Raw genomic sequence first — 22,842 nt, 5'->3', positions numbered from 1 at the left:
AAAATGTCTGGGATCTTTTATTTCAGCTCATGAAACATTGGACCAACACTTTACATGTTGCATTTTTATTTGTGTTCAGTGTAGTTGCTGTAGTTTACTTTAGAGAACACAAACTCTTGCATCTTATACAGTGAAGAACGTGCAAAGTAGCAAGGGAAAGAGAGACATGGGAGGGGCACAGCCAGGCAGAGGTCAGTCTTTCGGCTACCAGGCAGACAGTCAGAACCGTGCATCAGTAATAAAAAGATGTTGGTAGGCTATAAGTTATCTCAATTATGTATTTATAAGTTATCTCAATACTGTATTTATAAGTTATCTCAATACTGTATTTATAAGTTATCTCAATACTGTATTTATACGTTATCTCAATACTGTATTTATAAGTTATCTCAATGATGTATTTATAAGTTATCTCAATACTGTATTTATAAGTTATCTCAATGATGTATTTATAAGTTATCTCAATACTGTATTTATAAGTTATCTCAATACTGTATTTATAAGTTATCTCAATGATGTATTTATAAGTTATCTCAATACTGTATTTATAAGTTATCTCAATACTGTATTTATAAGTTATCTCAATGATGTATTTATAAGTTATCTCAATACTGTATTTATAAGTTCATGACACTCCAGGACAGTGACAATTTACATAACAACAGAATGCAGCATTTCCCAAGTGCAATATTTATGTGTGTGGTTACAAGCATTCTATTATAAAGGCTATCAGGGTTAACTGCAATATTAGTGTATAGTTTTTTTTTTGAGTGTCATTTGCAGTAAAGCCTAGGCAACAAATAAGATTGGATTGCTTTCTTTACATTTTTTAGCTGTGAGTTATGTTCACATTATTCACTTTTTATTTTACACACAGAAACGGGTCATGCAGATCATATTCTTTGTTGTTTAATTAGTTAAAACCTGCATTTCCCCCTAGCAGGGAGGTTTTGCATGTTTTAGTGCAACAAAAAAGTGTCACTTTCTTGGGCCCTCGGCAGTTTTCATCCCTGTTTTAAACCAGAGGAACTCTGTTTGAGGAGGTTTACAGGTGGAGGAGGTACAGGCCAGGGTGACGTTGTCTCTCTCTTTAACAGAGCCATTTTCATTTAACTTAGGGATAAGAATGACATGAAGAAGAAACATGTATAACAAATATAGGACTTGTTGAAGGGTTAATTACTGGCATTCGGTAATACCTTAATTGTTTGGTATGATGACATGTACATAAAATCGAGATTTACCTGATATTTTCAGGTCCACACCCAATGACCCTGTAAATCCCTGAGGGGCGTGATTACTTGTATTTGACTCAAATCTGGAGAAAAATCTGCCACTGTCATCTTCAGAATTTCAGTGTGCAGTTATTGTCTTGGTCATAAAACTCTGTTCTTCCACTGTATCTTGATTTATTAGTCAGTCCAGATGTGTTAAACACTCCATCTCCTAGCTGTGAGCCATCTAGTTTTGTATCGCCTCTCGGAGTGAACCATATCTTTCTTCCAACTTTCTTAGTAGCTGGGTAGCTGTATATACAGTCAAATACCACTGATGAGCCTTTTGATGCACAGATAACGGTAATCGTGTCCCTGTCACGGTACCAAACAGACCAGGTCTTTGCCAGTGTGCCTGAAAACAGCGATTGAAAACATCATTGTCCTTGTGATGAGAAAACCCTAACCCTAACATGTATAATTAACTGAAACAAAGATAAAACGGTACCTGGCAGGGAGAGTAGAGTTAACAGAGATAACTGTAGAATGTATTGACAGTGCATAGTGGCTTTAGCCCTGTAGGAAAGAGAGTGGTATTCCAGAAAATATATAATCAATACAATCTTTGATCCAAGAACGTAATACCAACAGCTGTGTGTTATCTGATCAGCAGTGTCCGTTTGTGGTGTAGTACTGATGTCAACATAAAACATTTGTTTAGCTGAAATTACTGTCAAACGTATGCTGTCTGGAGAGAAAGAAATTCCAATAGCCACAACAATACCATAACCAAACCACCAAACTGATTTGTGTTATTTTGCAATAACACCCGCTCGGCAAAAACTGGTTGAATCAACGTTGTTTCCGAAGTAATTTCAACCCCAAAAAATCTATATTATGACATTAAATTAATGAGAAAAACTGATTGGATTTGCAAAAAAGTCATCAATGTAAGGTCATTGTCTTTTTTTCACCAAACTTTTAATCGAAAATCCAATGACATGGTGACACGTGTTGCTGATTTCACGTTGACAACTCAATACCTCACAAGTAATAATTCAAAATTAGACATTGAACTGACAACTGTGCCCAGTGGGCAGAAGCAGTATATAATATGGCATGGCATATACAAGATTAATATACTCAACAGTTTTGTTTGAATGAATTGAGAGGTTTTGAGTTATCTGATTAAACCAAAACTGTGGTAATTCCACCATTACTACTAAATGCTGGATAAACAGATGACACGGACTCATTTTGCTGCTATATGTTTATTATTAGGCTTTTGAAAGTTGTGAAGGTGATACAATAATGTATATGTTGAAAGATAATGAAAAAAATTATTCCACTCTGAAACCTTATAACTGTATGAAATTGATTAGAATCATAAAATTATAATCTGATGATGTGTGTAGTTTTAGTCAGAATTGGGTTAAACAATGTATCTGTATAGTGGAAAAACACAGACTGTCTGAGCAAGGCGTAGTTTAGGATTTGAACTGTGTGTGTGTGCCAATGAAAAAAAACTGTGTTAAACTGTGTTTGGGCCGAGCTGGCTAGGCTTCTGAGGAACCTATGATAGCATAGGGAGTACTTCTCAAGGTTTCCCTAATCTCGGGGAATGGAACTGTTGGCTGGGCAGTGATACAGTGGTGAGAACTATGGAGATGGATAAAACTATAAAGCTATTGATTGTCAGTTATTATCATTGGCTAAAGGATAGACAGAGATACATGCATACAGAGATAATCTGATCACAATTATGGGATTATATTTGGATTATAACAAATACAGAGCTAAATAACAATTCCATGCATGAGTACTCATAATCCCTCACAACATTATATAGTTCAGAATATGTTATCACATACAGAAGGTAATTTGAAGGTAATTTTACTATTTTATGTTGAAATGCTTTAGCCTACAACCTGGACATGAAAGGGAAGTTTTTTAAAGGATATTTTAGATCCATGAGATCTTATTTAAAAATTAAAATGTTCTAGCCTCCAACCTTGATATGTACAGGTTTTACATATTTGTTAAGGAGTTTTTCAATCCATGACTGGTTGTTTGAATCTTTGCTGTTGATAATGTAACAGCCCCTGACCCCCTTCACCACCGCACACGTGGTCTTCGGACCGCAGGGCGCCACCTCACAGGCCATCTCGCCGAGTTACAGCTGCAGCGGTGGCAGTTCTCCTTATAGAAGACCTCGCCGGACACAAAGTAGCGACCCTTGTGGTGACAGCCACAGTTCTTCACGTGGACACACTTGTCATCGCTCAGCAGGAAACCAGGTTTGCATTGACAGCCCTCCCCCTGGAGGAGTGGTGCATCCTGGGGCAGAGGACATGGAATAGCATGTGGCCGGGCACCCGGAGGCCAAGAGGCTGTAGACACTGTTCTCTGGACAGGGAGGTCTGAAAACACACAGGGAGAAAGAAAGGTCTGTGGAATCAGTTACAATTTTACAGTTTCAGGATTTCATTTAAAATGTAGGGTTTCAATTTTCAGTCTAATTTTACTGTCAGATTCCTGTTTAAAGAATTTATGAATTGCGACTCATCATAAACCTGAAGATTAGTGATACAAAACCAGAGAACTTACGGCGAAGTCTTTACTCCTCCAGACCTCAATTTTCCCTCCTTCTCCTGACACTCTTCTACATAGTTGGTGATGATGTCACAGGCTGCCGTCAGTAGGCCATTGTTGAGGATCATGTCATAGATGCAGTCTTCTTTGTACTCATCAGAGTCCACTCTACCAATGCAGTCTCTGAGGGACCACTCTTATCCACAATGACATCACAGGCGCTGACATATTTGGGCTTTATAAGGGGGATGTCTACAACAGCACAATCTTTGCACTCGTGGGAGCAGCCCCGTACGTCAGCTACCCAGTAACTGTTTCCAAACTCCTTGGGACTCATGGGCTTTTCCCGTTGGGCAGAAGCAGGTCGTCATCAGGGTCGTCATTGAGGTTGCCACAGAGACCACAGATGGCGTTGTGGTAGGTGCTCGGGACCTTCACCCTCACCTCGCTGGACCAGTCGAAGGAGACCTTGAGACCGAAATAGGTCTCCAGTACAGCAAAACGTCTGTTTCTGTAGATCTGAACCTCAGTGTTGTTGGAGTAGTATGGCAGAGATGTCAGGACATCGTTCACCTAAATACAGTCCAGTAAAAATAGAGAGTGGAATGGATACTATTCCGTAAGACTAATTTCCCCCTTCAAAACAGGATATTATACAAAATAGATAGGACCTTTATTACTCACCAGAACTTTGCCGTGATAATCACTTGTGACGGTGTAACTACTTCCCCAACACAATGACAGTCACCACCTTGGCGTAGGAGACTCTGGTGCTGCCCCTGTTGTTGTTCTCCAGAGTCACCTCAAAGCTCTCCAGATCGGGATCTTTGGAGCAGACCAGCTTGTAGATACAGTTTCCCTGGAAGTCGCGCTTCCATCAAAGGTGCGAAGTGGGGTCCCCCTGTTTGAGCAGGTCTTGAAGCTGAAAGGGTAGCAGTCCTGAACCCCGTTGACCACTTCACAGTGCTCACTAGCCTTGCACTTCCTAGGCATACACACCAACTTCTGTGTGGCTCCGCCGGCACACACTTACTCTGACATGTGTTGCCCTCCCAAAAGGTTTCTTCAGGCAGGTAGTAATGGTCATTGTGTGTACAGCCACACCCTGTCTCCTTGCTGACACAGTGTTCACCACTGAGCACGTAACCCACGTCGCACTGGCAGCCTTCCACACAGACTTTGGAACAGATCTCGGGGACATTGGGAATGGCACAGGAAGCAGGGCAGGCAGTGCCACATGGCTCATAGTGGCTGTGGTATGGGCAAGCCTGTAGGGCTGTTCGAGTTGAGAAAAAACAAACATCACAAATGTAGTCCTAATACATTCTGCAAATTCATTTATATTATACACATTTCAGAATGTCTGAGTTCCTAAATGTGATGTTTTGTTTTAGCTGAGAACTTACGGCAGTGGAGGCCTTTCTCCACAGTGGTGAGACAACAGCCCCAGCCTGCTGACATTTGGCCACGTAGTTAGCCAAGGTCTCACACAACACTTCGTGTCGACCCTCATTCAGACACACATCATAGAGGCAGTCTGAGGCAAACTCCCTTCACGGCACTTTCTTATGACACTGGTGAAATGGGCCCCCTCCGTCTGTCATCAAACCACAGTACTTTGGTCCAGTATAAAGTGCCCGGTCTGTTTCTGAGCACGTGGGGCAGTTGCCATGCACAGACATGCCGGCAGAATGGATCACCGTCGGCAACACTCCAGGATGCCACCCACGCCGTGGTATTTGCTGAAAGCACACCTGTGGGAGTGGTGAAGTCGTCTGTTTTGTTACCATTGTAGTTGCCACAAATGCCACCGAGGTTGTCGTAGTAACTGCTGCTGATGGTCACCATGAAGAAGGCGGTCCAGTCAAAGTGATCTTCAGGCCAACATCTGTCTGGATGGTATCCTTGGATACCAGACTCCGTGATTCTGATGTTGCCAGATTCCAAACTCACAGGGAGGTCAGACCTAATGCCATCAATCTGAGACAAGAGAGAGAGGTGGAATTAAAAGAGGACTTAAAGCAGATGGAGAGCATTGAGGATTCTTACATTCAACTTCAACTTGGAAAATCTGTATCAAGTATAACTGGAAGCCACCCACCTCCACTGTCCCTCTTTGGCCACTGAGAATGGTGATCCTGTGACCACTCAGGTCTATGTTGGCTGATTTGAGGAAGGAGCCTTTGGAGTTGACTCGCGGCTCGTTCTTAGTCTGGATGCTGAACTGAGGCAGGGAGGGATCTTTGCCCGTCGTATTCACCAGAATGTAGGAGCAGGTACCCATGAAGGAGAAGGGCTGGCCATCGAACGTGCTATAGTGAGGGTCACCGAACAACCAGCAGTAGGCCTTGGACTGGGCCACACATATCGCCTTACTGTTCATCACCACACAGTTTTCTTTCTCACGGCACTCAGTGTCCTCACAGGGGTCTGACAAAATGTGCATTAGAGATGCTGACATATCTTGCTCATCGTAATATCAAAACATAACATCAATAAAGTCCATAAATCTACATCCAAATGTACTAACACTGGTTTTTATTATTAATGATGTTTTTTTTACCTATGCTGTAGCAGTCCATGACTCCATTCTTCATCCCACATTTCCTGACCCTCTTTGCACTGTGAGTTCTTGCAGGTGAACACTCCTGCGGCACAGCTGCAGGTCTCAGAACAGTTGCTCAGGATCACAGACTGGCCAGACTGAAAACCAGCAAAACATGTCAATGATATCATTGAGTGTTTATACTATGTGGTAACCATAGGATGATTGTAAACAATACATATATTTACCAAGGATAGTGATTGATTATATGATTTCCACTTTATATTTGCATTTAGCGTAGAACAGATATAGGCCTATATTTGTAATAATCACTTTAGGATAACATAGAGTTGTTAATATATGATATGGCAGTTTATTTGTCAAAACAAAATAAACCAGTGATCACCTTGTAATAGTGTCCATCAACCACACAGCCACAGTTCTCCAGTAGGACACACTTGCCACCATCAAACACAAAGCCGTCGTTACACTGGCAGCCCTCCTGGCATAGTGGGCATTTTGGAGACTCGCTGAGAGAGTAACAGGTAGAAGAACAGGTGTCGGCACACAACTCATAGTGACTGTTAGCTGGACACGTCAGAGCTAGAGGACAGATGGAAATGGGAGGAGACGCATGTTATCAAAAAACTTAAATCAGCTTCAGCTTCAATTGTTTTTCAGCAGAGCATTAGGTCAGAAAAATATTGCACACTGAGATAAACCAGGATAAGGAAAATTAACTTCAAATATCAAAATTCACTCACGACAAAACTGGTCAGATCTCCAGCTGCTAACAAGGCCACCGGATACCTGACAGAAAGTCACATATGTCTGTAAGTGGCGGCACAGGGCATCCCCACCCTCTCCCTCCTTCATGCACTCTCAAAGTGCTCTTGTGGTGGCACAACAGCATGGCATTGGGCAAATGGACCCTTGGTTGACTTCATGATGCTACAAGCCGGTGGGGGTCCACTGGTGGGAGGACACTTCAAGCCACCGTCACATCCTGTCTGACATTTGACCCCTTCCTGAACCACCAACCACCCCGCTGCAAACTTCTCCACAGACGGCTGCTGCAACCCACTGGGCAGCAGGAAGTCATCCTCCTTCTTGTCATTATAGTTGCCACAGAGACCACCGGTAACACCTTTGTAAATGGATGGAAGCTGTATGATGGCGCCAGCAACGGTGTCGTAGGTCACCATCAAGCCAAAGTCTGTTACCACGACGATGTTAATGCCGTTCTGGTAGGCCCTGACCTTTCCATCTCCGAGTGACAGTGGGAGATTTGCTGTAACGTCATCCACCTGTGAAAGGAGAAAAGATTGAAAACATCAGTTTTTCTAATGAAGTGTTGCTTTTTAATACTGAAATGAATAGATCAAGACAGAAACCTACCATTATTTCCCATATAACTCTGGGAGACATAGATATCTTGTATTTGTAGGCCTGTATGTCAACCCTCCTGGTGACCATTGCATCATCCATCTTGGTCAACTGCTGCACTGATACAACAAATGGAGCCATCGATCCGTCTTTCTCCACAACCTCTGACATTTTGTACACACAGTCCCCGTGTAGGCTGAAGCAGCTGCCATCGAACGAGTGGAATCTCCTGGCCCCGCTCACATGGCAGGTGCCCGTGCTCATGGGTACACAGGCCTGCACCCCGTCTTGGACCTGGCACTTTTCACTGGGACCGCAGGCAAACTTTACATTACACTCCACGTCTCCATCCTTGTTACACACACAGCGCTCTTTGCACTGGCCGTTGGGGAAGAACACCTGGCCCATCTGGTAGTACTGGCCTTGGTGAACGCAGCCACATTCAGCCAGCAGCACACACTCGCTGTCACTCAGTATGAACCCTTCGTCACAGACACATCCCTCAGTGCACAGGGAGTTCCCACAGCTCTCAGGCTCATCGAGGCCGCTGCAGGTCTGGGGGCAGCCTGAGGCACACACCTCATAGTGGCTGTTGGTCTTACAGGAAGACGCTACAACACAGTAGGTCAAACATGATAGAATTTAATGTTGGAACCAGAAGCTGTTAGCTAGACAAATCACTTATGACTTAGAGTAATGATCAAAATTGTTACGGTAGTTGTTTTGAAATATACATCTGATGATATGTGTCTGTGCACTACTTACGACAGAAGCTGTCCGACCTCCACTGTTCCACCTTGGCAGGGGCATCCTGGCAGGCAGTGGTGTAGGTGCTGAGGGCGTTACAGAGGGCAGAGGCATGGCCACGGTACATACACATATCAAACACACAGTCCTCATAGTACTCTCTGGGGTCCACCTTGGCGTGGCAGTGCTTGAACGGACCGTTTTGTCTGTGATCCTGCCACAATATTTCCCTGTTTGGTAATCTAGCATCAGGCTGTGGTCACAGGTGGGGCACTTCTTGCCGTCACAGTCGCTGGAGCAGCCAGGGTCATTCCCCACTTTCCAGCTGTCCCCGAATACAGTTGGGGTGTTAGCAGGGCTCCTGTCTGGTTTGAGGAGATTGTCGTTCCGTTGGCCGTTCCAGTTTCCGCAGAGCCCTCCGATGAGGTCTGAGTAGGAGCTGGGGAGGGTTAGGGAGACGTGGCTGTTCCAGTTGAACTTCAGTGTCAGGCCAAATTTGGTCTTCACCACCCCGAAATACCCACTGCGGAAGATGGACAGTTGGCCGTCTTCTACATCAAATGGCAAGTTCACATACTGGTTGTTGACCTGGAAAGAGAGAAAGAAACTTGAATGGAACATGAAGGATGATAATGTCCTGATATTTCTTCTTACATTAAGTAGTATAATCATAAATGCTCATTGACAAAATAGACCCAGAAGGCAATTATGTCATTCATTAGGAATGGATAACATTTTAAGGTAGCTTACCAATACTTTGCCAGGGTTGTCCCTACTCATGATGATGATGTTTCTGAAGACAGTGATGGTGACTGTCTTTGTGTAAGACACTGCCGTGTTCCTCCCCCTATTCTGATTCTTTACAAGCACCTCAAAAGGCGCCAGAGACTTGTCGTCTTTACTGACCAATTTGGAGAGAACGTAAGTACACGTTCCCTGGAAGTCGAACCTCTTGCCATCAAACGTGCGGTAGTGGGGTCGCCTGAACCTTGGCAGGTGGCATAAGATGTTGGGTAACAATCTCTCTTACCACTCTGCAGGCCACACACCTCTGATTTCTTGCATGCTGTTGCTTTGCATTCAACCTTGGCTGTTGCTGGATTGCATTCACACTGCTTTGTGCATTTGTCATCTTCCCAGAACTTCATTCCAGACGGGTAGTATCGTCCTTCATAAGAGCAGCCACAGCTCTCCTTGGAGATGCATTTGTCTCCACTGAGGACAAAGCCCTTCTTGCATTGACAGGTCTCCACACAGGGTTCCTTGCACTTTGCTTCGGCAGCTAGATCTGAACAAGATGCAGGGCAAGCTGTGCCACACGCCTCATAATAGCTGTTTGATGGACATTCCAGTGCTGCAAATGTGAAATTAGAAAATATATGTAAATAATAGTGAAAAGTGCAATCTAAAAATCTTTATGAAATGTCTGGAAAGAAAGAAACTCCCACGGCATGCAGTGATTGTCCTCCACTCAGGGCTAATTTTGACCCCTCAGCCAAGCAGGCATCATTGTAGCTTTTCATGTTCTCACAGAGGAACTGGTAGATGCCTTTATTGATGCAGACGTCAAATACACAGTTGTCCATGAACACGCCTGGGTCCAGGACCTTGTGGCAGCTTGCGAATGGGCCGTCTTTGGCCAAGAGACCACATAACTTTTCTTCCTTGTATTTCTGTTGGAGAGCCGGAGTGCAGATAGGACATTCCCTTGACAGTCATCATGACAGAACAAGTCGCCATCTTCAGTTCTCCAGCTCTGGGCAAATTTCACCACTGTGGGTTCCTTGTTACCTTTGGGGTTAGTGAACTGCGTCGTTGTGATCCCCGTTGTAGTTCCCACAGAGTCCACCCAGGGTGCGGAAGTAGCTGCTGGGGACAGTGATGTAGAACTTCATGTTCCAGTCGTACATAACCTTCAGGCCAAAGTTTGTCTTCAGAACAGCATAGCTGCCACTATACACCACCGTTAGGTTTCCTCCGGCCAGGGTCACAGGCAGGTAGACATCCTCACCATTCACCTAAGAAAAGATCAATAAGCATATGGAAACCACTCAGTTCATCTCCTGGATTGACCAAATTTACCATGGAACCGGAGCCCAACTCTGATCATTTCTTCTGGTCTCTTGCTACTCACCCTCAACCTTCCCTTTGCGTTGCTGATCACAACAGTCAGCCCATAGACTGTGACTGAGACTTTCCTCACGAAAGACACCCTCTTGTTCCCTCTGTGGTTGTTCTTGGTCAGGACAGTGAACGGGATGAGACCAGGTTCAGATTTAACAACCGTGGCCATGACGTAAGAGCAGGTGCCCGGAAGTCAAAACGCTCCCCCATCAAAGGTGAGGTAGTGGGGTCCCCCACAGCCCTGCAGGTGGCCGTGGACTGGGCCACACATATCGCTTACTGTTCATCACCACACAGTTTTCTTTCTCACGGCACTCAGTGTCCTCACAGGGGTCTGACAAAATGTGCAATAGAGATGCTGACATATCTTGCTCCAGTAATATCAAAATAGAACATCAATAAAGTGCATACTTGTACATCCAAATGTACTAACACAAAGCCATATCTGTTTGGTTTTATTATTGTTTATGTATTTTTTACCTATGCTGTAGCAGTCCATGACTCCATTCTTCATCCCACATTTCTGACCCTCTTTGCACTGTGAGTTCTGCAGGTGAACACTCCTAAGGCACAGCTGCAGGTCTCAGAACAGTTGCTCAGGATCACAGACTGGCCAGACTGAAAACCACAAAACATGTCAATGATATCATTGAGTGTTTATACTATGGTGGTAACCATAGGATGATTGTAAACAATACATATATTTACCAAGGATAGTGATTGATTATATGATTTCCACTTTATATTTGCATTTAGCGTAGAACAGATATAGGCCTATATTTGTAATAATCACTTTAGGATAACATAGATTTGTTAATATATGATATGGCAGTTTATTTGTCGATACACAATAAACCAGTGATCACCTTGTAATAGTGTCCATCAACCACACAGCCACAGTTCTCCAGTAGGACACACTTGCCACCATCAAACACAAAGCCGTCGTTACACTGGCAGCCCTCCTGGCATAGTGGGCATTTTGGAGACTCGCTGAGAGAGTAACAGGTAGAAGAACAGGTGTCGGCACACAACTCATAGTGACTGTTAGCTGACACGTCAGAGCTAGAGGACAGATGGAAATGGGAGGAGACGCATGTTATCAAAAAACTTAAACAGCTTCAGCTTCAATTGTTTTTCAGCAGAGCATTAGGTCAGAAAAATATTGCACACTGAGATAAACCAGGATAAGGAAAATTAACTTCAAATATCAAAATTCACTCATGACAAAACTGGTCAGATCTCCAGCTGCTGACAAGGCCACCGGATACCTGACAGAAAGTCACATATGTCTGTAAGTGGCGGCACAGGGCATCCCCACCCTCCCTCCTTCATGCACTCTCAAAGTGCTCTTGTGGTGGCACAACAGCATGGGCATTGGGCAATGGACCCTTGGTTGACTTCAATGATGCTACAAGCCGGTGGGGGTCCACTGGTGGGAGGACACTTCGCCACCGTCACATCCTGTCTGGACATTTGACCCCTTCCTGAACCACCAACCACCCCACAAACTTCTCCCAGAGGGCCTGCTAAACCCATCACAGCAGGAAGTCATCCTCCTCTTGTCATTATAGTTGCCACAGAGACCACCGGTAACACCTTTGTAAATGGATGGAAGCTGCATGGATGCATACCAGCAACGGTGTCGTAGGTCACCACTGCCATGTCTGTTGCTCACGATGATGTTAATGCCGTTCTGGTGGCCCTGACCTTTTCCATCTCCGAGTGACAGTGGGAGATTTGCTGTAACGTCATCCACTCAGAAAGGAGAAAGATTGAAAACATCAGTTTTTCTAATGAAGTGTTGTTTTAATACTGAAATGAATAGATCAAGACAAGAAATCACCATTATTTCCTCCATATAACCCGGGAGACATAGATATCTTGTATTTGTAGGCCTGTATGTCAACCCTCCTGGTGACCATTGCATCATCCATCTTGGTCAACTGCTGCACTGATACAACAAAAGGAGCCATCGATCCGTCTTTCTCCACAACCTCTGACATTTTGTACACACAGTCCCCGTGTAGGCTGAAGCAGCTGCCATCGAACGAGTGGAATCTGGCCCCGCTCAAATGGCAGGTGCCCGTGCTCATGGGTACAGGCCTGCACCCCGTCTTGGACCTGGCACTTTTCACTGGGACCGAGGCAAAACTTTACATTACACTCCACGTCTCCATCCTTGTTACACACACAGCGCTCTTTGCACTGGCCGTTGGGGAAGAACACCTGGCCCATCTGGTGGTACTGGCCTTGGTGAACGCAGCCACATTCAGCCAGCAGCACACACTCGCTGTCACTCAGTATGAACATCGATACAGACACATCCCTCCAGTGCACAGGGAGTTCCCACAGCTCTCAGGCTCATCGAGGCCGCTGCAGGTCTGGGGCAGCCTGAGGCACACACTCCCAGTGGCTGTTGGTCTTACAGGAAGACGCAACACAGTAGGTCAAACATGATAGAATTTAATGTTGGAACCAGAAGCTGTTAGCTAGACAAATCACTTATGACTTAGAGTAATGATCAAAATTGTTACGGTAGTTGTTTTGAAATATACATCTGATGATATGTGTCTGTGCACTACTTACGACAGAAGCTGTCGACCTCCACTGTTCCACCTTGGCAGGGGCATCCTGGCAGGCAGTGGTGTAGGTGCTGTGGGCGTTACAGAGGGCAGAGGCATGGCCACGGTACATACACATATCAAACACACAGTCCTCATAGTACTCTGGGGTCCACCTTGGATGGCAGTGCTTGAACGGACCGTTTTTGTCTGTGATCCTGCCACAATATTTCCCTGTTTGGTAATCTAGCATCAGGCTGTGGTCACAGGTGGGGCATTTCTTGCCGTCACAGTCGCTGGAGCAGCCAGGGTCATTCCCCACTTTCCAGCTGTCCCCGAATACAGTTGGGGTGTTAGCAGGGCTCCTGTCTGGTTTGAGGAGATTGTCGTTCCGTTGACGTTCCAGTTTCCGCAGAGCCCTCCGATGAGGTCCTGAGTAGGAGCTGGGGAGGGTTAGGGAGACGTGGCTGTTCCAGTTGAACTTCAGTGTCAGGCCAAATTTGGTCTTCACCACCCCGAAATACCTGCGGAAGATGGACAGTTGGCCGTCTTCTACATCAAATGGCAAGTTCACATACTGGTTGTTGACCTGGAAAGAGAGAAAGAAACTTGAATGGAACATGAAGGATGATAATGTCCTGATATTTCTTCTTACATTAAGTAGTATAATCATAAATGCTCATTGACAAAATAGACCCAGAAGGCAATTATGTCATTGCATTAGGAATGGATAACATTTTAAGGTAGCTTACCAATACTTTGCCAGGGTTGTCCCTACTCATGATGATGATGTTTCTGAAGACAGTGATGGTGACTGTCTTTGTGTAAGACACTGCCGTGTTCCTCCCTATTCTGATTCTTTACAAGCACCTCAAAGGCGCCAGAGACTTGTCGTCTTACTGACCAATTTGGAGAGAACAGTACATCGTTCCCTGAAGTCTAACCTCTTGCCATCAAACGTGCGGTAGTGGGGGTCGCCTGAACCTTGGCAGGTGGCATAAGATGTTGTAACAATCTCTCTTACCACTCTGCAGGCCACACACCTCTGATTTCTTGCATGCTGTTGCTTTGCATTCAACCTTGGCTGTTGCTGGATTGCATTCACACTGCTTTGTGCATTTGTCATCTTCCCAGAACTTCATTCCAGACAGGTAGTATCGTCCTTCCATAAGAGCAGCCACAGTTTCTCCTTGGAGATGCATTTGTCTCCACTGAGGACAAAGCCCTTCTTGCATTGACAGGTCTCCACACAGGGTTCCTTGCACTTTGCTTCGGCAGCTAGATCTGAACAAGATGCAGGGCAAGCTGTGCCACACGCCTCATAATAGCTGTTTGATGGACATTCCAGTGCTGCAAATGTGAAATTAGAAAATATATGTGTAAATAATAGTGAAAAGTGCAATCTAAAAATCTTTATGAAATGTCTGGAAAGAAAGAAACTCACGGCATGCAGTGATTGTCCTCCACTCAGGGCTAATTTTGACCCCCTCAGCCAAGCAGGCATCATTGTGGCTTTTCATGTTCTCACAGAGGAACTGGTAGATGCCTTTATTGATGCAGACGTCAAATACACAGTTGTCCATGAACACGCCTGGGTCCAGGACCTTGTGGCAGCTTGCGAATGGGCCGTCTTTTTGGCCAAGAGAGACCACATAACTTTTCTTCCTTGTATTTCTGTTGGAGAGCCGGAGTGCAGATAGGACATTCCCTTGACAGTCATCATGACAGAACAAGTCGCCATCTTCAGTTCTCCAGCTCTGGGCAAATTTCACCACTGTGGGTTCCTTGTTACCTTTGGGGTTAGTGAACTCGTCCGTTGTGATCCCCGTTGTAGTTCCCACAGAGTCCACCCAGGGGTGCGGGTACTGGGGACAGTGATGTAGAACTTCATGTTCCAGTCAGTACATAACCTTCAGGCCAAAGTTTGTCTTCAGAACAGCATAGCTGCCACTATACACCACCGTTAGGTTTCCTCCGAAGCCAGGGTCACAGGCAGGTAGACATCACCATTCACCTAGAAAGATCAATAAGCATATGGAAAAACCACTCAGTTCATCTCCTGGATTGACCAAATTTACCATGGAACCGAGCCCAACTCTGATCATTTCTCTCTGGTCTCTTATTTACTCACCTCAACCTTCCTTTATGCGTGCTGATCACAACAGTCAGCCCATGGAGCTGTGACTGAGACTTTCCTCACGAAAGACACCCTCTTGTTCCCTCTGTGGTTGTTCTTGGTCAGGACAGTGAGCGGGATGAGACCAGGTTCAGATTTAACAACCGTGGCCATGACGTAGAGCAGGTGCCTGGAAGTCAAACCGCTCCCCATCAAGGTGAGGTAGTGGGGTCCCCAGCCCTGCAGGTGGCCGTGGACTGGGCCACACATATCGCCTTACTGTTCATCACCACACAGTTTTCTTTCTCACGGCACTCAGTGTCCTCACAGGGTCTGACAAAATGTGCATTAGAGATGCTGACATATCTTGCTCATAGTAATATCAAAATAGAACATCAATAAAGTGCATAATTCTACATCCAAATGTACTAACACAAAGCCATATCTGTTTGGTTTTATTATTGTTTATGTATTTTTACCTATGCTGTAGCAGTCCATGACTCCATTCTTCATCCCACATTTCTGACCCTCTTTGCACTGTGAGTTCTTGCAGGTGAACACTCCTGCGGCACAGCTGCAGGTCTCAGAACAGTTGCTCAGGATCACAGACTGGCCAGACTGAAAACCAGCAAAACATGTCAATGATATCATTGAGTGTTTATACTATGGTGGTAACCATAGGATGATTGTAAACAATACATATATTTACCAAGGATAGTGATTGATTATATGATTTCCACTTTATATTTGCATTTAGCGTAGAACAGATATAGGCCTATATTTGTAATAATCACTTTAGGATAACATAGATTTGTTAATATATGATATGGCAGTTTATTTGTCGATACACAATAAACCAGTGATCACCTTGTAATAGTGTCCATCAACCACACAGCCACAGTTCTCCAGTAGGACACACTTGCCACCATCAAACACAAAGCCGTCGTTACACTGGCAGCCCTCCTGGCATAGTGGGCATTTTGGAGACTCGCTGAGAGAGTAACAGGTAGAAGAACAGGTAATCGGCACACAACTCATAGTGACTGTTAGCTGGACACGTCAGAGCTAGAGGACAGATGGAAATGGGAGGAGGCATGTTATCAAAAAACTTAAATCAGCTTCAGCTTCAATTGTTTTTCAGCAGAGCATTAGGTCAGAAAAATATTGCACACTGAGATAAACCAGGATAAGGAAAATTAACTTCAAATATCAAAATTCCTCCACAAAACTGGTCAGATCTCCAGCTGCTGACAAGGCCACCGGATACCTGACAGAAAGTCACATATGTCTGTAAGTGGCGGCACAGGGCATCCCCACCCTCTCCCTCCTTCATGCACTCCTCAAAGTGCTCTTGTGGTGGCACAACAGCATGGCATTGGGCAAATGGACCCTTGGTTGACTTCATGATGCTACAAGCCGGTGGGGTCCACTGGTGGGAGGACACTTCAAGCCACCGTCACATCCTGTCTGACATTTGACCCCTTCCTGAACCACCAACCACCCCGCTGCAAACTTCTCCACAGACGGCTCCTGCAACCCACTGGGCAGCAGGAAGTCATCCTCCTTCTTGTCATTATAGTTGCCACAGAGACCACCGGTAACACCTTTGTAAATGGATGGAAGCTGTATGATGGCGCCAGCAACGGTGTCGTAGGTCACCATCAAGCCAAAGTCTGTTACCATGACGATGTTAATGCCGTTCTGGTAGGCCCTGACCTTTCCATCTCCGAGTGACAGTGGGAGATTTGCTGTAACGTCATCCACCTGTGAAAGGAGAAAAGATTGAAAACATCAGTTTTTCTAATGAAGTGTTGCTTTTTAATACTGAAATGAATAGATCAAGACAGAAAACTACCATTATTTCCCATATAACTCTGGGAGACATAGATATCTTGTATTTGTAGGCCTGTATGTCAACCCTCCTGGTGACCATTGCATCATCCATCTTGGTCAACTGCTGCACTGATACAACAAATGGAGCCATCGATCCGTCTTTCTCCACAACCTCTGACATTTTGTACACACAGTCCCGTGTAGGCTGAAGCAGCTGCCATCGAACAGGTGGAATCTCCTGGCCCCGCTCACATGGCAGGTGCCCGTGCTCATGGGTACACAGGCCTGCACCCCGTCTTGGACCTGGCACTTTTCACTGGGACCGCAGGCAAACTTTACATTACACTCCACGTCTCCATCCTTGTTACACACACAGCGCTCTTTGCACTGGCCGTTGGGGAAGAACACCTGGCCCATCTGGTAGTACTGGCCTTGGTGAACGCAGCACATTCAGCCAGCAGCACACACTCGCTGTCACTCAGTATGAACCCTTCGTCACAGACACATCCTCAGTGCACAGGGAGTTTCACAGCTCTCAGGCTCATCGAGGCCGCTGCAGGTCTGGGGGCGGCCTGAGGCACACACCTCATAGTGGCTGTTGGTCTTACAGAAGACGCTACAACACAGTAGGTCAAACATGATAGAATTTAATGTTGGAACCAGAAGCTGTTAGCTAGACAAATCACTTATGACTTAGAGTAATGATCAAAATTGTTACGGTAGTTGTTTTGAAATATACATCTGATGATATGTGTCTGTGCACTACTTACAACCAAGCTGTCCGACCTCCACTGTTCCACCTTGGCAGGGGCATCCTGGCAGGCAGTGGTGTAGGTGCTGAGGGGCGTTACAGAGGGCAGAGGCATGGCCCTTGACACATACACATATCAAACACACAGTCCTCATAGTACTCTCTGGGGTCCACCTTGGCGTGGCAGTGCTTGAACGGACCGTTTTGTCTGTGATCCTGCCACAATATTTCCTGTTTGGTAATCTAGCATCAGGCTGTGGTCACAGGTGGGGCACTTCTTGCCGTCACAGTCGCTGGAGCAGCCAGGGTCGTTCCCACTTTCCAGCTGTCCCCGAATACAGTTGGGGTGTTAGCAGGGCTCCTGTCTGGTTTGAGGAGATTGTCGTTCCGTTGGCCATTCAGTTTCCGCAGGCCACTCCGATGAGGTTTGAGTAGGTGCTGGGGAGGGTTAGGGAGACGTGGCTGTTCCAGTTGAACTTCAGTGTCAGGCCAAATTTGGTCTTCACCACCCCGAAATACCCACTACGGAAGATGGACAGTTGGCCGTCTTCTACATCAAATGGCAAGTTCACATACTGGTTGTTGACCTGGAAAGAGAAAGAAACTTGAATGGAACATGAAGGATGATAATGTCCTGATATTTCTTCTTACATTAAGTAGTATAATCATAAATGCTCATTGACAAAATAGACCCAGAAGGCAATTATGTCATTCATTAAGGAATGGATAACATTTTAAGGTAGCTTACCAATACTTTGCCAGGGTTGTCCCTACTCATGATGATGATGTTTCTGAAGACAGTGATGGTGACTGTCTTTGTGTAGACACTGCGTGTTCCTCCCCCTATTCTGATTCTTTACAAGCACCTCAAAGGCGCCAGAGACTTGTCGTCTTTACTGACCAATTTGGAGAGAACGTAAGTACGTTCCCTGGAAGTCGAGCCCTCTTGCCATCAAACGTGCGGTAGTGGGGGTCGCCTGAACCTTGGCAGGTGGCATAAGATGTTGGGTAACAATCATCTCTTACCACTCTGCAGGCCACACACCTCTGATTTCTTGCATGCTGTTGCTTTGCATTCAACCTTGGCTGTTGCTGGATTGCATTCACACTGCTTTGTGCATTGTCATCTTCCCAGAACTTCATTCCAGACGGGTAATGTCGTCCTTCATAAGAGCAGCCACAGCTCTCCTTGGAGAACATTTGTCTCCACTGAGGACAAAGCCCTTCTTGCATTGACAGGTCTCCACACAGGGTTCCTTGCACTTTGCTTCGGCAGCTAAAGATCTGAACAAGATGCAGGGCAAGAAGCTGTGCCACACGCCCTCATAATGGCGCTGTTTGATGGACATTCCAGTGCTGCAAATGTGAAATTAGAAAATATATGTAAATAATAGTGAAAAGTGCAATCTAAAAATCTTTATGAAATGTCTGGAAAGAAAGAAACTCACGGCATGCAGTGATTGTCCTCACTCTCAGGGCTAATTTTTGACTCCTCAGCCAAGCAGGCATCATTGTAGCTTTTCATGTTCTCACAGAGGAACTGGTAGATGCCTTTATTGATGCAGGCGTCAAATACACAGAAGTTGTCCATGAACACGCCTGGGTCCAGGACCTTGTGGCAGCTTGCGAATGGGCCGTCTTTTGGCCAAGAGACCACATAACTTTTCTTCCTTGTATTTCTGTTGGAGGCCGGAGTGCAGATAGGACATTCCCCTTGACAGTCATCATGACAGAACAAGTCGCCATCTTCAGTTCTCCAGCTCTGGGCAAATTTCACCACTGTGGGTTCCTTGTTACCTTTGGGGTTAGTGAACTCGTCGTTGTGATCCCCGTTGTAGTTCCCACAGAGCCCACCCAGGGTGCGGAAGTAGCTGCTGGGGACAGTGATGTAGAACTTCATGTTCCAGTCGTACATAACCTTCAGGCCAAAGTTTGTCTTCAGAACAGCATAGCTGCCACTATACACCACCGTTAGGTTTCCTCCGGCCAGGGTCACAGGCAGGTAGACATCCTCACCATTCACCTAAGAAAAGATCAATAAGCATATGGAAAAACCACTCAGTTCATCTCCTGGATTGACCAAATTTACCATGCAACCGAGCCCAACTCTGATCATTTCCCTCTGGTCTCTTGTTACTCACCTCAACCTTCCCTTTATGCGTGCTGATCACAACAGTCAGCCCATAGACTGTGACTGAGACTTTCCTTACGAAAGACACCCTCTTGTTCCCTCTGTGGTTGTTCTTGGTCAGGACAGTGAACGGGATGAGACCAGGTTCAAGATTTAACAACCGTGGCCATGACGTAAGAGCAGGTGCCCTGGAAGTCAAACCGCTCCCCATCAAAGGTGAGGTAGTGGGGTCCCCACAGCCCTGCAGGCTTTGGAGATGTGGACACAAACCCCTTTGTACATTCTTCTTTTTCTCTGCATTTGACTTTCTCACATGGGTCTGGTGGTAGTGTGGGTGGGGCAGTGCCTGAGGGAGTACAGAAGCAATGTTCAAGACTAATTCTAGTTTTCATGCAGTGCATTTGTTGTGTTGTGTTGCGTTGCGTTTAGTTTTTTTGTGTTGCGTTGCATTGTGTTGTTTAATAGTTGTCCTATTTACACCAGGGAGGTGTTGAGGGCAGTCAATAGGCCAGTTAAGTGGATGTGTCAATTAAATGGCTTACCTTTGGAACATACTCCTGTTGTAGCATAGCCGTCTCTTGGCATGCCACCATAAATGTAAACAGCCATGAGTGAGTCGCCTTTGATGGAGAAATGCTGTTGCTTCTCTCCCAATGGAATATTTACCCACATGTACTTAGGGTCTGAGTTGAATAATGTCCATTGGAGAGATTTCACACATGTATTTTTCTCACAGACTTTAACGGTGTTGATCCCTTCCCTCTCGGAGACAATGACCAATGTGCTCTCGAATTTGCTCTGCGTGTCCACCGACCACTCGTTGGCAAGATCAGACGTTGGGAGGATGTTGGTGAGGAACGGATCGTAGGGCTTGTTGTTGCTGAAGTACATCACCATGACCTTCTTATCACTTTTGATGATCAGCGGATATTTGGGTTGGACAGAAACCACATACGCCTGCCCCGCTTTCAGCTCTTTAGCAGTGGATACCTTTCCCTCAAAGATCTTCACTAGAGTGTTGTCCTCTGAGGCCACAATGTTTACAAAGTCAGTTGAATTGGACATGTGCATGGAAGGAACCAGGTAATTGGTGGAGAGGCTCTGCACTGGTAGCAGTTGTTCGTAGACGTGATTGCAGCGGCCTCCATCTGCAACGCACTCGTGTCCCCCCAGGACTGCCACAGGGAGCTTGGCTTTGACCCTGGTCCCAGTGAAAGTGGTGAAGCTTTGGTAGAGGTAGACCTGGTATGGGTCCATGGTAACAATCACTGCCTGTCTTTGCTTCCAGGAATCCATGCCACTGAGATTTATGTTGGAGACAGGGATGATCGTGATCTTGTTGGGCTCTTTGCCATTGACAATAGACATAAGCTTGTGCATGTTGCTTGGACCCTCATCGGGGTGAAGACCACATAGTCAGTACCCAGCTGGTCAGTTGGATAGACCACACTGCTGTCTCCGGTTGAGAACTTGTAGTTGAAGGCCACCACTGAGATGTCAGAGTTGGAGGTGACCTGCACTGTTTTGGTGGAAGCTCCTGGACCCCCAATTTCAGCGTTACCAGGTATGGCGATCCATTTGGTGTTCTGTTTATCTATTTTCACTGAGGTGGAGAAGCCGATTGCATTGACCTGAATTTGAACAATGGCTGGATAATCCTGTGTGCTTATGGCCAGTTGAAGACTCTGATCATCATGGTAGCTCAGCAAATAGTTAGGCATAAAGGCAGTAATGAACTCCCGCCCCACTGGGCATGATCCACTGACCACTAAAACATAAAGGAAGAAAGACAATTTTACAGATGAGCATCTGCATTCTTTTTGCAACCATTTGACTAATGTAATATCAGTTTAATAATGAATAGTTTACTATAGCTTAAATACAGGGACAATTGTCTTTCTCCGACTGCTCTTGTTGAATTCACTGACTGTCAAGTGTCAATTTAGTAAGGCACAAAATAATTAGTTTTGCTTGAATGACATGATTGTATACAAATGTTTGTGTACATAACAGTACAGATGCTGTTGCTTCCCCCTGCATAGCTTTATAACCAGTATTTCATGTCTATAATGTAGTGTTCCCTGCAGAACAAACAGCATAAATGTACTATCTAATGAGAGGAGGCAAGAAAGATTTAATTTGCCAAGCTACTGTTTATGTTTCACCATAATGTTAGATATTAACAAATAATCAACTTGCTCAATTCTGGTAGTAATTACATAACATGGAATATTGAAAGGTAAACTGTGATTCTTACCTATGAATAGGCTGACAGCCACACAAAGCTCGAAAGTTGTCCCCATGGCTGGAAACTAAAATGCACAGTCAACAAATGACATGGGAAAAAATGGATGTAAAAACTAAATTAGTTTTGTTTTAGATTATATTATAGAAAAGCTAATGACAGGAGAGAAAACAAATATAATTCATTTTAAATGCATTTACTTTCATTCATTTATATCCATCAAAAAATGACATAAATATTTTGTAAATATAAATTAGTTTGCATTAATACATTGTACATGTATTTACAAAGATAAGAAATAGTTTATTTCAATTAACTTTCAGCTCTGTAATAATTTGGTCTTCAACTGATTCTATTCACCATTGTTTCTAATCCAAAAGACTGACTTGATGTACGTACTTTACCTGTTGGTGGGACCATGAAGGATATAACAGACAGGGAGGGATGAGAGGGTGTCTTATATTGTGAAGAGGATGGGTAAAAAATAACACATCCTTGACAAAATATTGAATTACCGTACTTATTAAGTCAACATAGCATATGCATGACTGTAATGCATATATTGACAACTTGCGTGTCTGAAGTTTCCATCTAACC

The 22,842-nt window shown here is 45.0% G+C and overlaps 1 long non-coding RNA gene and 1 pseudogene across 1 annotated transcript; both read right to left on the bottom strand.

Annotated features, from left to right (window-relative positions):
• Positions 1-4,139: 4,139 nt before the first annotated feature.
• LOC135533891 (IgGFc-binding protein-like) lies at positions 4,140-21,393 on the bottom strand (annotated as a pseudogene).
• Positions 21,394-21,455: 62 nt separating this feature from the next.
• LOC135533890 (uncharacterized) lies at positions 21,456-22,659 on the bottom strand. The gene is made up of 3 exons (XR_010454605.1): positions 22,645-22,659; positions 22,258-22,312; positions 21,456-21,768 (listed from the first exon to the last, which is right to left on the bottom strand). It is a non-coding gene; the product is annotated as an uncharacterized LOC135533890 (long non-coding RNA).
• Between the last annotated feature and the right edge of the window lie 183 nt (positions 22,660-22,842).

Source organism: Oncorhynchus masou, unplaced genomic scaffold (genome assembly GCF_036934945.1).
Source record: "Oncorhynchus masou masou isolate Uvic2021 unplaced genomic scaffold, UVic_Omas_1.1 unplaced_scaffold_2775, whole genome shotgun sequence".
Classification (NCBI taxonomy): Eukaryota; Metazoa; Chordata; class Actinopteri; order Salmoniformes; family Salmonidae; genus Oncorhynchus; species Oncorhynchus masou.
This window is presented reverse-complemented; position numbering and strand designations above follow the sequence as displayed.